Source organism: Cibotium barometz, chromosome 34 (genome assembly GCF_041138505.1).
Source record: "Cibotium barometz isolate CiBa-2024 chromosome 34, ASM4113850v1, whole genome shotgun sequence".
Taxonomy (NCBI): domain Eukaryota; kingdom Viridiplantae; phylum Streptophyta; class Polypodiopsida; order Cyatheales; family Cibotiaceae; genus Cibotium; species Cibotium barometz.
The window spans coordinates 23222949-23236360 of NC_141079.1; positions in this window are offsets into that span (position 1 = coordinate 23222949).

Below are 13412 nucleotides of genomic sequence, written 5' to 3' on the forward strand. Positions count from 1 at the left end.
CTTTGTTAGCAAAAAATTACGTCTGTTCATAAGGTAATGATTACTTATCATAATTAATTTCTAGAGCCATTGAGGGTTCTACTCTACATTTGGGGGTGCTAAACACTCACGCATCATCAAAACTAAATTTTTTCTCCGTTTAGTATCTCAAATCACTCTCCTAAATCAAGGTACTTTTTGGTTTTACAATTTTGAATTTGGAAAGTGTTAATCTTATCTAATGCATATCTCCACTCTTGTAAGGGACTAGACATTGGCTTTGGGTAAACCCATTGCAAAGACCTTTCCATTTCCAAAAGGAAACCTATGTCAAATCCACGCATAGTAACTAAATTTAATAATGAAGGTTTCCATACATGGCAAATTAAACTCAAATTTGTTCTTATGAAAGATGACTTTGGGGGATGATAAGTGGAGCAAAGAATTGTCTAGGATTAAAAGGAGCAGACAAAAGCTTTTGGATAGGAAGAGACGAGAGAGCTCTAGCCATCTCTATGTTAGGACTAGGTGATAGTTTCATGGATCACATTACATTAGAAGATAACTCTAAAGGAGCATGGGATGGATTAGAGAAACTATTTGATACCAAAAAGAAAAGAACTTAAAAATAAGCTTAAAATTTTAGTTTTTTGGGTTGCACATCAAAGAGAGTGAGTCAGCCCAAGCACATTTAAATAAAATGAGACTTCATGTATTGAGATTCCAATGGAAGAGGAGGATGCTATAGCAATCCTTCTCTCAAGAGCATGAACTTGGAAGCTTTAACCCGTTTACCTTGAAGAACCTGCTTGATCTGACTTTCATCAAAATTGAGGGAGCCTTGATTGAGAAAGAAAAGAGATTCAAAGTCAAAGTTGGGGGATCCTCACAATATGAAGAGAAAGCTTTCTTTATCAAAGGATCAAGAGCCAAAGTGATTGTGACTTGTGGCAAGCCAGTCCACATAGAGAAAGATTATTAGAGCAAGAAGAAGACTCCTAACAACAATCAAGCAAATAGCATGACGAAAGAAGAGCCAAACAATGGGGCTTCCTAAGAAGGAGGTCGATCATCCGGAAGACTCTTTTAGTCAATGGAAGAGGGCATTCTTGTCACTTTGTATTTATGTCCAATTATTATATTCTTACCCATGCGTAAGTCTGCATGCTCTTAGCCAACATTGTATGTAGTCTATGAGGCACTTGCGAATAGACTATTCTGTAAGCGACACACCAAAACATTGTAGCCTATGAAGCACCTGCAATAGACCACTCTAGAAAATAACTAAGAGTGTAGGTCTAGAGTATGTACAGTGGTAGAACATCACTTGAGTAGGAGTGTTGAAATATCAAGTGATGTAGAGTAAATGTTTGGAATAAGGGGGAGTGGTATTATGTGACCCTCAAAACATTTGTAATGGTTGTATAAGTCATAGACTATGGTTCAAAGGGTTAAAGGGAGTCCAAAGATTGATGAAAAGGTGCGATGGAAAACCCATGTAAAGGCCAAAAGTAGGAGCCTTGAACAAATGCTTCATGGGTGCTCACTTCAAGGGAGATGGTGCTCAAATCTAAAAAAGATTAGGGTTTTCTTAGCAAGCTTATGAGCCATGTTTAATGGCTAATGAAAATGTACTCAAGCTTATAAAATGTCATCTAATGGATCAAATATATGAGCTTTTGAGGTAAACTCTCTTGTTCCCTAGTTATCAATTGTGGCCATCACCATCATATGTATCCAATGCAGATCATCTTTAGGTTCTATGGCTTATTTTTCAACATCCTTGTAAGGTAGGTCCTTCCCTACATCGATCTTTTCTCTGCAAGTATAATAGTATTTCAATGGGGTTGATTGGATGGTGGTGCTAGAATGATTTTCAAAGAATCTCCCATTACCCATAGGATATATGAAGACGGTGACAAGATCAACCTTAATGATTGAATCATGGAATTGGAGATAGACGTGGTTCTTAGACCAGTCGCGCGTGTACTAGCTTTCATGGTGAAAGGACGTCGTAAGATTATTTCATACGATTTAAGTTGTTTGGAAAAGCCCATAACAATGAAAGTATGTTTGACTCGATGTTTGAGCACCTTATTCTTAAGATCTCACAACAATCTGATAGGTTTGGTGAGTGTTCCATCAGCCATCTTGACAATAATATCCACGACTTCAAGACAGGGGTTGCCATCTTTTTCAAGAATTTTTTGACAATTATGCTTACTCTTGTGCCTCCATCTAGGACTCACATTGTTTCATACCCTTGGCGGTTGACTTGTAGCAATTCATTAGACTCATCACCTTCAAAATATTGGCGTAATTTATTGAGGAAATTTTAACCATAGACTTAGCATTTTCTTCTTCCACTAGGGGTTTTTGACTCGGGCATATGACTCCATGTGTTTCCATCACATAATGGGAGCATGTCTTATGCATGTGTACTAATGGTGGTAATCCTATGTTGAGTTCTCAATTAAAAAGAGCTCTCATTGCTATAAGCGACTTGGGATCTCCACTCGACTGAGCGGTTACAGTTGTGCTTTTCTGTGAACCTATAAAATCTAACAATTTAGGGATGTTTAGAGGCAAACCCATCACCCCCTTTTCATAGGAAGGTGTTTGTTGTGAAAATGGAATATCCATCTCTGAGATAAGCTTAGGGTTATCATACTCTAAGTGTCCCGTGAACCAATAAGGAATTAAACTATGAGCAGTGGATACCGCAGTCTCTTCTATGATGACACTTGGCAGTTTTAGGGGTTTGAGAGTCTTGACAGGTGTTAAGGTGCTAGGGTACGCAATGTCTAAAACTCACATGTTTGGTTCTAATTCCTCGTGTCTTAGTAACTAAATCATTATGCTCTTAGAATTAATCTCCTTCTAAGGGTTAGGATAAGAACCTAGTTTGACTTTGCATGGTTTAGTTTCAAGAGCTCTGTTTCCTTAAGCGTCTCATTTTTTGTTTCCTTGGTTTTGGTTTGTATGTCTTTGCTATGTTCGAAATTAGTTCGTGTATCCAAGCAATCTAAGTCCTAATCTACATTCCTTATGAAGACTGGTTCTTAGTGATAGTTTTTAGAATGCCTAGCACTTTGGTATTCTTGTTATTGATGCCTTTTACTCTTAAAGGAGAAGTTACCAACAACTGAGGCTTTCCCAATTGGTTCCATACATTAAAAGAGAGTAAATTGTGACTTGCTTCTTCAGTACACCAAGTAATGCATTGTAGAGCACTTTATCATAAGGGCTAGGTAATTCAACTTGCATTTTGATAGGTGCAATGTGATCTTCTGTTTCTCCAACAACCTTTCCTACATAAGCTTGTGCAGTTTTCAAGCTTTCTTTGTGTCGCTTTGGAATTTTTATTTGTCTAGCTCGAGCTTTCTCTCAAGCTTGAATTTTCTTTTGAGCAGCCCATTCTTTTGCAGCTTGCTTATTATGGGTGGCATGTAATGCTTCCTCATTGAGAAGGCGGCATGTTTGAGGTTGAGTCTGGTTAAGTTGAGGAAACTTTCCAGGGCACTCCGAGACTCGATGGTGACCTTCCCCTAAACTATATAATAGTCAGGGTGAAGTTCCATGGGGTCCTCAAAGAAGTGGGTGATGGCTTTGACATCAACCTTATACTCTTGGTAATCAGTAGGCTCTTCAAAGCTTACTTGATTAAGTGGTGTAACCCGTGGTGGTGGCAGCAGTGAGGTTCTAAAACTGGTCTAGGTAATAGTATTTTAGATGCATTGTTTAGGCTCTTGGATATAAGTTGTGTGAGATTCTCAACAATGGCCTGATTTGTTGTGGAAAGGTACTAGGGTTAATGTTTGTGGTGGTGATGTAGCAAGGTTAGATGTGGTCTTGCTATGTTAACAATAGTGTGTAGTAGAAAAGTTCAACAATCTCGGGCTTCATGATGACCATAGGCACTCACAAAAGCTACAATTATTATTATGACGAGCTCTTAGATTTGGACATTCGCTTGTGGTATGTCCTTAATAGCAGATTAAACATCATTGAAGCTCTCTCCTTGGGTATATATGTACATTTTCAGGAGCTTTGTTGGTCTTCCTTTCCTCTTGTAGAGCCTTTGAGAAATTAGTTCATGTCATTTATGCTAAAGTTCTACCTTTAGCCATAGTTTTTACAGTTGTGGTGTTACAACCACTGGCTACTAATGCAACAAACTTGGAATCTAAATCTCTAACTCCCTTTATGATCAGGTTATCCTTCTCTAGCTACATGGCATTAGTTGTCACTTCATCCCACGTGGTGATACCTCTAATGACTAAGCCATTATAGTTATCATCATGCTTAAGGGTAAATCAATCAAGCAATTGACCATTTGAGAAGCGCTCATGTAGTGCACAATGCAAGTTCAAATGCTTAAGTCAACTAATAAAATCTCTCACTAACTCAGTTTCTTCTTTCTCAACTTTGTGTAGATGTTAGGCCACACTCCACAAGGCTTTAGGAATAACCTTCTAAGGCCCGTAAAGTTTAGATGCTCCTCAACTCTCACGATGGGTTCGATATCAATCACCAGTCTTGCCATCTAGTGTAAGGCCAAAGGTATTGGTCTTTGCAAGCTCATTCCTCTCGCCTGGGGATCCATAAACCTGATTAAAAAATTCAAGGTTTTTTCTAGGATTTCCCTCTTCGCCATCGTTAAACTTATGTGTGAGCTTTGTAATATGCGCAGACTTTCTAGAGCTACTCCATCCGTTATCTCTCATGATATGTGCTATACTCTCAGCTACTTCTCTTCCCAATACTTGTGCAAAAGCTACTCGATCGGTTGGTAGTGCAGTTTGCTGGAGCAATTGGTATAGCAAGTACAACATGTGGTATGAAAAATACTGCACACACTTGGGCATAGTGGCATGAATCTCGGTGGAGTAACATGAGTTTGAAAAGTGGAGGGTCGTACATAAGCTCCAGTGGGTGTTGATGAAATATGGACTAATGGTGCTAATGGTCTAGTTTTTTGCAAAGATGCATTTGAGGTAATGGGCGGCAGAGTAGAGGGAGATGCGACATGAAGGGAGGATATGGGGTGAAGGCTCCTCTAGTGGCCCTAGTAGGTTACATGGCCCTAGTTGCAGGTGATAATTGCAGAGTAGAGTGAGATGAAATGCAAATGGAGTATATGGGGTGAAGGCTCCTTTGGTGGCTCTAGTAGGTGATATGGCCCTACCACAATTGTGACCAAGGGCATGAAACTAATAGTTAAGGTTGTGGGGTTGGCCACGGGTATTGTTATGAGTGGTGTAGTGCTTAACACTAAAGGGTCTAGAATGGTGCTAGTACTATCTTATGTAGGCACATCTCTACGGTCTAAAAACATGAAGCTCATGCTCATGGGTTCTTAGATTCTTACGTAACCTTGTAGAATGAAAACTGGAGCTTGGTCTATGGTGTAGCCAGGTGTCACTAGGCATGTGGGATTGGCTGGGCTTATTGGTACTGTCTCCATCTTGCTTAGGGTAAGACCCCATGCATTGCTATCCCAATTTGTGTCACAAGATGTCGAGAGGGATTCCATGTCTCAGTCCCTCTTACTTCACCATAGCATGAATACAAAATCCATGACCATCCAAAGATGCTCTTCCTCATCCTTGGTAGTAGAGGCGGCTTGCTTAATTTCATCCCAATTGATAGCATAAATGAGGCCCATAGCCAGGTCCCCAGGGTCTTATGAGTCTTATCGAGTTGCCAATTCTTAGTCTCCTGCAATAGTGTATATGAGAATCTTATGCCTAGATCTGTTTTAGATACGAATTCACTGTGTTTGGTACCCTCTAGGCTATCAAGAGCATGGTATAAATATTTGATTTAGGTAGCATGGGCAACTGGTTCATTTTGGGTTGTTAATCTTCGTTGGGCTCGACGTAGAGTTTCTTCCTCTTTTGATCTAGCAACTTGAATCAGGGCCTCTACTTCTTGCACTTCCTCTTCTGTCCTACCATCTAGAAATAAGATTTGTGCATGGATTAGTTCAACAAGTGCTAGGTTGCTGGTCTCACGATAGGTTCCCTGTGTGGACATGAATCTCTATGTGCATGAGGTTCATATGTGATAAGGCTACATTGGGCTTGACCTCAACTCCTTCATCACCAATTTGATATGCTGCATGGGTATACCCCAGAGGTAGTAGTTGAAGTCAAACCCTTGAAGTAATTGGTCATGTGGTCAATCAGGCTAGTGGGCTGGTCTTGCATTCACTGTTTGATTGAGGTTTTCTCTCCCTAGGTCTTGTAGTCATTCCATTAATCTGAGATTAGAGGAAGTGTCACTATCTAAGAGTCTTGGGCCTTCCACCATGCTGAACTGAGTCCCCGAAGAAGGTTTTAAGTGGGTTGGTAGGAGCCTCGTTGCGTGGAAGTATTTTTCTTTAAATCCTTCTCTAAAATACACCTAGATTGCAATTGCATGTCATTTCAGGTTGTTTTAAGGCTAGGGAGATATCCCATACATTTTTTGATTTTTTTTAAAAGTGTTACCCAAGTTTGTCCAAAGTGGGTTTTAGGTGTCTCTAAACAATACTGAGGCAAGAAATGCCACTTTTTTCAGGTGAGATCTAGGTGTTAGTTCTTATAGTTGAGGGTCCCTTAACTATATAAATTTAAATATTTTTGGGTCATATATAAGCTGCATCAAAATGATCGCAAGCTATTTGGCAAGTTTATGCGCACACTTTTTCAAAAATTTCTATACCTTTTTTTGGGGGGCTACCGATAACTATTATTTTTTTATTTTTTTAAATTGTAATTTGTAAATTTTTTTCCCCATAATTCGAGTTTTGTTTTTGTTTTTAATGTCTGCTTTCAAGCTTCGGGGTCCAAGCAGTTTGATTGTTTCTAGGATGTGAAGCTCGTCTCGTAAGATTTCGCCATCTTGGGTGAAAGTATAGCTAGGTCCATTTACTACATTACCTAACCCAAAGGACACTTGGTATAATCAGTGGATCGAATTCAAGGGGATTAGCTGTTGGATTAATTCTAATGGTGAAAACTTTATTTACATAGAAATTAATCCAAAATTAATCTCTCTAATCCACCAAATCAAATCTGAATGTTGGCAACAAAAGAGACCAACATTGGCCATGTAATGGGTCTAAAGTAGGGTTTACCCTATGCCTAGATTTTGATTTTGGGGCGTAACTACCCAAATAAAATCCATTTTGAGACCCAATTATAAATTTTCAAAAATTGAAAATTGAAATAAACTTCACAGAAAAATAAAAATTACAAAAATTACAAAAATAGTAAAAGAATTGGGGGATTAAGGGTAACAAGAACCAAAATAACAATAGCAAGAATCATACATAATACAAATACAAGTATAAAACGCATCAAATTAGAACTGATTTTTCTACTCTAATCTTTCCTTGTTAGCATAATCTTGTTTTTGTTTAAAACAAAAACAACACACAGACATTCAAGATGCAATGGTGGTTAAGGAGTGGAGCTATTCCTCAGCAACGGTGGTAGTGGCGTCAATTATAGGTGTCCTTAATGCCATGACAAATACACAGGTGGGACTACCAATGTCGTGGGGAATTGATAAAATGTTGTCAGGAGCACACGAGCTCAATCGAGCAACCTATGATCGATGGCGTTTCATATAATGCACAGTCACGATATGTCACTTACCTTGTGAATACTCGGATTCCTTGATCCCCCATGGGAAGCATCGTCAATGGAGCATGTAAGAGTTTGACCTCCCCGCATAAGAGAAGCTCCACCCTCCTCGCAGCTCAATCTCTCACTCACACACACATGTATGCATGTGATAAGCACACTAGAGCTCAAATCATGCAAGGCAAGTAAAGAAGAAGAAAGTAGAGAAGAAGAGCACTTGATTGCTTAGCACATAGGAGAATACAACAGAGAATGAGGTGTTGGGGTTGTATTTTTTCTTTATCTCAGTTTTTAGGGTTTACCATTTAGCGGACCAAAGCGAAAAAATTATTTCCTAGGCCTCCTAGACTTACTGGTACCCTTAATTAATATATCCCATGGCATGCCGATTATATACAAGTGGCGATTGTGCGCAAACACCATTTTAGAAATTTAAAAAATTCTCGTTTCCCAAATGGCAAATTGAGCCTGAAAAGAAAGTGACTATTTTCATAATTAGGGGCACAAGTTGTGCTTATTTTAGGATGTGGACTAGGAATCACAACAACTTTCATGAATTTTATGTGGGCTTGTAATATATAATACATATAAAACATTCTAGGTACTATCATGCCATTTCCCAAGAATATTGACACCACAATGTACAAAGAGTTTGTGTATCTCAAAAACGGTGTTGTTTAGAAACACCTTATATAGCTTCAGTGTTACAAATATTCATAAAATTGTGAAAATGTATACATGATAAAAGTATTATTTTTTCACTTATCATTACTCTCTTCAACATGTTACAAAAAAACTCCACTTGTTGCACAACACTTATTGGCCATTTGGCCTTAGTAGTTGCTTGAATTGTGTGTCATCTAGTTTTGAAAGAGGAATTATCTCAAAAGAATTGTAGTGTGTAGAAACACCTTTTATTGATCTCATGACAAGCTCTGTTTAAATATTAAAACAAGTGCAAAATTGTGCATTATTTGGTTATGAAAGAGGAATTTTGCACTTATCATTACCCTATTAAATATATACAATAAATTTTCACTTTTTGTAAGGCATTTACATATGTTTGGCCTTGGTTGCTTGAATTGTGTGTTATCTAGTTTTGAAAGAGGAATGTATCTCAAAAGAATTGTGGCGTTTAGAAACACCTTTTATTAATATCATGACAAGCTTTGTTTAAATATAAAAGTAAGTACATATTTTATTGAATTGTGTGTCAACTGGTTATAAAAGATGAATGTATCTCAAAAGACCCCTTTTATTTATCACATGATAGCATTGGTTGAAATATAAAAACAAGTACATGGCGTGTTTGCCACCTTCAAGGTCACCTTGCACATGTCTTCATCAAAAGATTACATGGAAATACCTGACATTGGATTAATAATCCAAAATCTTCATTGCCGTGGAGGCAAGATTTATATATATCAAAACTATTAAAAAAACACAATTTGGAGCCCAACATTGAAACATCTTCAAATAAGCTACTTGTGGCTTCATGGAAATGAGATGTAGGATAAAACTTCCTTCAAATCTCCTTCATAATTGCATGCACTTTTCCACCTTCAAAGGTATCTTGTACATGTCCTTGCACTTGCATCACTATATTACATGATACTGGTTTTCTAGTTAAAGTGAGCATTACATGGACATACCTGAATTTAGCAATATAACCCATGCACTTAGTTGCAACATAGTCAATAGCATATATCAAAACTTCAAAAAATAAACATAAAGTTGATCCCAACATTGAAACACCTTTGATAAGCCACATGTGGCTACATGAATGTGAGTTACAACAAAAGAATTTCGTTAACACTTATTGTGAGTGCATATCCATCATGTATGAGAAAAAGAGATATGCTTAATTACAACAAACAATACAAGATATGGCTTTGTAGCTTGGATATAAAAATAATTTAATGACTTATTTAGCACTTGAAGGAATTTGGGATGTATAGCAATACCAATTAACTTTGTTCTCCTTTGTGTATCCTTTCAAAATAAACTCTCATCACATACTCGCTCTCATGATCTTTAGAAGTTGTTAAAAATGTGTTAAATGTGTACCTTTTTTTATCTCAAGCATATAACCATTTGCATAACCATATAATAACCATCTGCATAACCATATAATAACCATCTGCATAACCATATAATAACCGTTGTTTTCAAAAAGCTTTGAATTTGTTGAGTTGTTTGACTCCTCATTTTTGGAAATATAAGGTAAGAACTTGGCATGTTCCACATCACCCCATATAAAGTGTCATCCATAATGATCGTGTTGGTTCCATCAAACTCATGAAACCTTGCCCAAAATTAATCTACGTTCTTATGAATGACTTTCTTGTAGCCAATAAATATATTGTCCCATTATAACTTTAAATTTCTTGTGATGGTGGTTTCGAAAAGCACAACTCAATAATGCAAAAAGCCTTCACTACGCCATATGCACACCTCAAACCACTTAAAGCAAAAGTCTAAGAAAACTTCATCATTAGGTCACACTACATGGTGCACTTTGTCATCCTCGTTGACAACATGCATACTATGATCCCATGTCGGAATTTCATCACCATGTTTCATCTCCACCACTGACGTTGTAAGTACACCATCCAATCCCAAAATGAGATATCTCTTTTGGTGCATGGATGGTAGTGGTATAGGTAGCAATTTTGGCCCCAATGAATAATGCCACTCTAATAAAAATATATTGGATGGGTGGCAACACTTAAGATTTAAAAACCTCCTCCTAAGTATGAAAAAGAACACACATAACCTATCAACAAAAAAAGTACATCAAATAACTCTTATCAATCATGCAAACAACTATACACTCACCAACAACAAGCAAGACATAATAAGTTTTAAGACATCAAAAATGATAACTCTTATTAAGCATACAAACAACTATACACTCACCAACAACAAGCAAGACATAATAAGTTTTGAGACATTAAAAATGATAACTCATACCATATTTAACAAGACACAAACACACTCTATCACAAAAAAGAAGGGTCTTCCATCCTCTCAAAGCAAGAACCACACGAGAAGATTAGAGCCACTCAAATCATGGACAACATACAATTAAAAAAGAGAAGATTATAGTTCATAAATCTTGTTAGTACAAATGAAAAATTGTCATAACAAAGGAAGAACATTTGTGGTTTCAAAGAAACTCATAATCACGAAACAAATATGTCCCAAGTTCATTATCAAACTAGTTGAGACCATATTGCTTACGTAGCTATTTCAAAAAGCTCTTGGCTTCACAAGGCTTGATCAATAGACCTTTGAATCTTAACTTTTGTGCAAGCATTGTACTCCACTCATTTTTTATATGGATGGAGCACTCAAACTTAATTTTTCACGCTCTAAAAATTTATTTGAATGACGACCTTGACTTCAAGTAGAGTACACACTTGAAGTGCTAGAACTAGTACCCTTGGCTCTATTGAGATCTTGTACATGTGGGGGAAGCTTTCCTGTGTGTTATAGAGTTTACTTGACCAAACTTTATTTTCTTACTACTACTCTCCCACAACCACTTCAACCAACTTGTACCGCTAATGATCTTCCAACACTGGTCTTTGTCCATAATGGAAAGATCTTATCTCAGGATGTGCACATTAGGAGCATAACCAAGTTGAACCAAGTATGGTAGCAACCCTCCCATGAGAACACCATCATCCTCATCAATACTAAAAGAAAGTGGAAAGATACAATTACACATCCCTTGTATATGGAGTGTCATCAACAAGGACAATTCTTCTTGCATCACATCCAAATTTCTTTGAAGCAATGGCCAATGGTTTAAAACAAGGCTTTGGCACCTGGATTGTCTGGGCGACATAGTTTCCTTTTTTCATATGCTCGGCATGCACCTTGACCTGAATTGTCTGGGCGAGATAGTTTCCTTTTTTCACACGCTCAGCATGCACCTTGACCCCAAATAATAAAAAATGGAAGTTTTCCACCTACCTCCTTCTTTAAAGTGTTTATGATATCCACCACAATATCATCATTTATAGTTGACCACATTCCTACATTAAAATTGTCTAATAATGTCTTCAAGAAATCCATGCATCTAGGTCAAATAAGAACAAGATATTCATGGCCACACTTGAGGCTTCGATGCTTCTTGGATTTTTTTCAACATCGCTTTTTAGAACTAATTCATATAAGTTAATTATGATTGTTAGCATTGGCATGTCGCTAGTGGACCACTTATCTTCTTGAGTATGCTTGATGCTTGCCACATTAAGTCATCTGAACAACTTACCACACAAAACTCCCTTTTGACTCATTAGACAATTTAAACATCGCATCATCTTCAAATTACATTGGCTTATTGTCAGCATTTTTGTTAGACTCCAAAAGCTGGTTAGCTGCATCATCTGCTACCCCAACTTTTACGAGATTTGTAGTGGATGTGCTAAGAAATTGAGTGTCATTTAATTCTAATGGTGTGGCAGCTACCACATTATTGTTTGACTCCACTAGTTGATTAGAAAGTATATTGTGCATTGGGTTGCCACCATCTATATTATTTGGTAGCTCCAATACATGGGTGGCATTTGTATCATAATCTGTTGTGATCACTTCATTAAGCACTAGCATGTGCGTTCTAGGCAAATTATTCCCTACCATCTCCATTACTAAATCATTTAAGCACATTGCTCCATTGCCATCTATTGCTTTGACTTCTTTGATATTGTTATCCATTACTATATCATCTTTCAGCTTTATATTATTAGACAAGCCATGTAGCTTGATTGAAATCTACGAGTACTATCACCAAGGCATTGAAATCTTTTAGCTTTACAAGGGACAAGCCATGTAGCTTAATTTCTTTGAGATCTACAAGTACTATCACCAAGGCATTTAAAACTAATTCCACTTGGTGAGACTAGCCATTATATTGACTACATGGGGTTTGATGTGTAAATTTGATAATTGACAACAAGCATCTCTACCATCTTTTATTGTTCCAACTTCTTTGATCTCCACTTCACAACCTTGTTTAACAACTGTATACAGTAAGAGTAAAATCTAGTCATCATATTGACTACATGGGGTTTGATGTGTAAATATGATAATTGACAAGCATCTCTACTATCTTTTATTGTTCCAACTTCTTTGATCTCCACTTCACAACCTTGTTTAACAACTGTACATTAAGAGTAAAATCTAGTCAAGCCCAAAAGTTAATAGTATCCTAATCTATAAAGACAAGACCATTGAAATTTTAAATAATCTTGCTTTATGATCCTCCTTAACCATAAAGCCTTGTGGTCACGAAGTCCTATGACTGTGTAGCCATAAGATTACTTGATTTTATGACATTGTCACCATGTCCTCATGCCATGAAGTCTTGGGGTTTCCTCAAGCCATGGAGGCTTTGGAGTCATTAGGGACTTAGGCCTATGATTTTTTGGCCAATGAGGGTCTCCTTAGGCCATGAGTCTTGTAGTCTCCTCCAATCATGGAGTCTTTGGGGTTACTACTAGTAGTGAGTTAGGCATATGACCATATAGCCATAGGGTCCCTTGAGTTTATGACCTTATCACCTTGTTCTTGTTGCACCATGGAGTCTTGGGGTTTCTTCAAGCCATGGAGGATTTGGGGTCATTAGGGACATAGGTCTATCATTTTTTAGCCATATTGGTCTCCGTAAGCCATGGAGTTTGGGAGTCTCCTCCAACAATGGAGTCTATCATTAGGGACATAGGTCTATCATTTTTTAGCCATATTGGTCTTCGTAAGCGATGGAGTTTGGGAGTCTCCTCCAACAATGGA